The sequence below is a fragment of the Arachis ipaensis genome, chromosome B03, assembly GCF_000816755.2.
Source record: "Arachis ipaensis cultivar K30076 chromosome B03, Araip1.1, whole genome shotgun sequence".
Taxonomy (NCBI): domain Eukaryota; kingdom Viridiplantae; phylum Streptophyta; class Magnoliopsida; order Fabales; family Fabaceae; genus Arachis; species Arachis ipaensis.
This window is the reverse complement of record NC_029787.2, coordinates 115,754,327-115,759,321: the sequence shown is the minus strand read 5'-3', so window position 1 is coordinate 115,759,321 and position 4,995 is coordinate 115,754,327. Positions and strand designations below refer to the sequence as shown.

Here is a 4,995-nt window from a genome sequence, read left to right as displayed (position 1 = left end):
GGTTAAAAATTCTCTCTTTAACATATTGTGGTCTTTAACATATTGTGGATCTATGATGAACACTTTCAATAATTTTAATCAATAAATGGTTAGCATTTAAAGATCATAATAATCAATAGAATAGGGACCACTATAAAATCTACTGTGTATGTTCATAACTACATGTCATTCCTCTATCAATTATTGTAGGTCATGGTGAAAAGGATTAGATTAATAAAGGGGTTCCGAAACCAAACTGATAAAGATTTATATGCTAAAACAGAAATTGGAAGCAAACTTGAGTCTAATACTCCAATGCGTGGTCCATATTTTTGGTCCTTCCCTAAAGAAATAGGTAGACAAACCTTTAAGTGCAATCTTATGCACCGCTTTGTTTTCATTTTCTTTATTCTTTATGGGAAGCTAATAAATAGAAAATAGAGAATCTCTATGCCAGCTTGTTATTTAGCGAGTTAATACACAAATTTAACCCATCTCAGACGGGCAGCCTAAAAAGGAAAAAGAGCTAGAGAGAGTCTCCCTTAAATGCTGTTAGTAGTTTGCAAAAGAGGGATTCACATACCTCAAATTAGTAGGTAGTGTGTACCTGGCGTGTAAAAAAGTTTCTCTAAAATGTTAACGAAGTTATCGATGAGTTACATGAGACAGCCAACATAGGTAGCTCGAGGATATTGTTGTTGAAGCTTTGGCCACTGCACAAAAAACTTGTACATGAGCAGTCCACTCAAGGATAGCCTTCTCACTCTTGCAATAATACTCTCAGCATAGAAAATTCATGACCATCTGATTCCCAGTACCTAGAAAGCTTAAAAATTGGAATCACAACTGAAATAATTGAATAGATTGGGTTAATAGTATAATGGAAATGAAGGATATAAGAACCTTAAATAAGAAAGCAATTGCACATATGGGAATGCATTTTGTACGGTGCAATATGATTGTAGATTTGAATTCAGTAATCAGTAAAAAAAGTTTCTCTAAAATGTTAATGAAGTTACCGATGAGTTACATGAGACGGCCAACATAGGTATAATGGAATAGATTGGGTTAATAGTATAATGGAAATGAAGGATATAAGAACCTTAAATAAGAAAGCAATTGCACATATGGGAATGCAAGTTCCAGGCCCATTGCAAAGTATCTGGATTGTAGCAACACAAAAGTACTGAATATGTTACAGAGTAGCAGAAATTATTGACAAAAGCAATTAAGGATAACATAATACCACTTCAGGTCTAATCTTAATCATTAGCCATAGGGCATGCCATGCACCATTGCAAATATCGTAGTCCAAACTGAGGTTATATATGATTGACTGACTTCCCTACTATAAATCTTCATGAACTGAGCAGTATTAGCGATCCTTGTTCCGTTCTGCACTAAAACAAAAATTATTTACGATAAGAATCTGTAAACCACTGATGCAGGGCAAATGTAAAACTCAGAAACAAGCTATTTTGGTAAATTCATATATTACACCTGCGCTATGAAATTCAACAGTCGCTGTGTCTCTAACCCAACCATATTGCTGATCCATGTTCATGAAAACTCTCTCAGTTCTTAGTCCTCTGGAATCTTTCTTTTAGTCCATTAATATTTAAAACATACAATCAGAAAACAACAACAAAGATGCACAAAGTCACAAATTGTGGAAGGTGATCACTATGCTGTCTAAAGTTTAGTGCCTAATTTGCAAAAAAGGTTAAAAATAAAAAATAATATTTAATTTAAGAAATATAAAAATAAATATTTTTAAATATTTAATATTTACCTTTTTTAAGTTCCACAAATTTAGCATCAAAATCCAAAGACACCAAAGTAGTGGCGGAGCTTAGTTAAGATAAGGGGCCATGCCCCCCAAACTTTTGTTAAAAAAATTAATAGTACTTTTTCAAAAAATAAAAAATAGTTTAGTTGGCTCAAATATTTTACTATGACTTAAAATACCAAAGTTCAATCTTCATCTCTTTATTTTATTGCACAATAGTTTTTAGTTTAATATTATTTTATATTTTACTATTTATTTAATATAATTTTTTATATGATAAAAAATATTAGAATATTCAATAAGTATTGATATTATTGTATTTGTATAAATTGATAAAAAAAATTCAATAAATATTATAAATTTTAATATTTGTCCTTCTAACTTCTTTTTTACATATTTTACAGGATATATATTTAAATTTTTATGTAAAATAATCATGAAAAATCAAAGAATTGATGCATTTTTAAGAGAAAGGCTAATATTCAAGAAGGAGAACATATAACTTTTACAATATCAACACTTGTAGATAGTTCTTCTACTTTAATGAATCACGGAAAAAATGAGATACAACCTTCAAAAGTTTAAAGTGTTGAATCTGATGAGTTTGACCTTAATTCTTTAGAACGAGACCCTAAAATATGACTTTAAATTTGACAATATCACTCAAATCAGAGAGATGAGGTTAGACGAGTTTATCTTAAATGGGGTCTATATCAAAAGCATATTGACAATTATCTTCTATCTGCCCTCCAAAATTTTGTTTCAAGTTCCGCCACTGCACCAAAGATTGGCCATCTGGTATTGCAGGATAGCACTCTCTCTGTATATATCAGCAATACAATTTGACTAAACATACAGTATACATTGAACAATTTCAAAACTCTTGCCCATCAAAAAAAGAAAAAGTTGACCAAAACTCGGAACACACACATGGCACAAAGTTCATAAAAAATAAAATAAAATAAACGGAGGTTCTGGATCAGAGTCAAACAAAAATTCACCTGATCTGTCAAGAAATTCTCCAGCAATTGAGCCTTTTAAAGACTCATATTATCAGTAGCAGCAACAACATAAAATCTGGAATTGAACTTATTTTTTTGTAACACTTCTAATAGATTAAGCATCTCAGCAGTATGATCACCGACAGAATAATAAAATTTAGGAAGCTTATCACCTATTCTATTGTACAATTCTAAAATTTTTTTGTTCCAATGTATTTAATCATTCAGATTTAATATAAAAACGTTAACGGTTAATATTGAGGTAGAAAACTATTGTAAGTGTGCAATTTGGGTGGTTCATAGATGTCCAATTTGTCTCTAGTGAAATTGACACTGGTGGAAAGGCTTCTGAGGCTTCTTAGTCCAGCCATTGGTAAAAAATTTATGCGAGCCAAAGCTTAAACGAGTCTTTGAAATTTTCGCAAGTATTAATAATAACATACATGTAATTAATTTGAGTTGTTCGAGTGATAAGCTTATTTATTCACTTAAGTAAGTATTAAGTGTTTGAATCTCGTTTTATACATGCAATAATTTACTGGCCGACAGACCTTTAAATAGAATTCATTATTAAAAGTTTAAACAAATTTTTAAAATTTTTGCAAATATTTTACCAAATGTACTTGTTATTTATATTTATTAAAAATTATTTTTAATTTAATTTACCAAACATATATGTTATAATTTTTAAAAAAATATTTTTTTAAAATTAGTTTTTATAAATTAATTTAAAAAAGTAAGGGCATGAACAAATTAAGTCTAAATTAGCTCACATGGAAAGCCAACAACCCTAGCGTAGCAGACCATTTATAGCTATCCATTTATGTCATTTATTGTTTAATTTGGAGGATTTTTGGGTCTTTCAAAATATTACTAAACTACAAAATTAACATGAAAACCTTTTGCTCCTTGAAACAGCCATGTTCCATGAAAGTACTTGAAAGATGAAATACCTATTAATTAATTTTAAAAAAAGTATAAGTAGACAATGAAAATATTAAAAATGTGAATAATAGATATATCGGATGTTCATTTTACTAGGTGTGCAGATGGTTATTCTAGTATTAAGATTTAGATAAGTAATTTAAAAATGTAATGTGTTTTGATTTAATTAGTAGTTGTTTAAAAAAGTTATTAGTTAGTTAGTATAACCCTTAACTTTATTATTATGTAACTCTATTAAAATGTCTTGCTACGGATGGAACTGAAATATAGATAAAATATCGTAGCTCAAACCTGATCCTAGAAAAGGGTACTAACAGGTTTTGAAATTCTTTTCCTCATATGACGTAAATGACACAAATCAAGATCAATATGGCAAGACATATGACACTTGAGAAGGTAGCTATGGAAGCCATGCATAGTCGAGAGGCTGCAGCATTTCCTTTTTTCTTATTTCAGCCAAAGCTACATTTATAATCTTCAAATCTTCCCTAATTAAAAAATTTTAGGAGAAAATAAACAAAGTAGTAGTGATTAGTTCTTAGTTTCAGAATCAACATCAATTAATCTAAACATGATTCCAAATTAAAATAGTAATATATCAAAAACCAAAACACACACGTGAAGCAGAATCAACGCAGTTAAATGCGTGTTAAACTTACACACGTCGAATGCAGTGAAGGACGCTCTCGCGGGCGGAGTTTCTAGAATCTTCTGGAAGGTGTAGGTAGTGGAGTAGGAGAGCCACCGTGTTTCAAAATGATCGATCGGAGAAAATGCATACGCGGTCCTTTACTGATTTTCCAAAATCAATAATGGCAATGGAGATTGGACGTTGGATCTTGATTTAGGAATTTCATTTCAATCATAATTAGGGTTTTGACGTAACAAAAATATTTAGATTATAATATTTGTTTTAAAATAATAAATAAAAAAGATAAAATAGATATGAAATAGAAAAATGAGAATAGAGTACTCTAATATTAATAGTTTTTAATAAGTGTACACCGAGATTTTATATCAGATTTTTCGTAATATATCTACTATTATATTTATATAGTGCTTAATTTTACTACACATTTAAATTTTTTTGACAATCAAGATTGATCCAATCTTAATAAAAATTAGTTTTATTAGTGAGAGTGTGTCTACACGCTTCAATTTCTTGAGAGTGTGTCTACACGCTCAAACTTCTCAACCTCTTTACGTTCTTCGTATGTTTCCTCTTCATCATCGTTCTTTTGTTGTTGTTATTGCACTTTTTTTTCCTCCTTCCCTTTTGGG

The 4,995-nt window shown here is 30.0% G+C and overlaps 1 pseudogene; it reads right to left on the bottom strand.

Moving 5' to 3' along the window:
* Nucleotides 636–3,140, bottom strand: LOC107633702 (annotated as a pseudogene).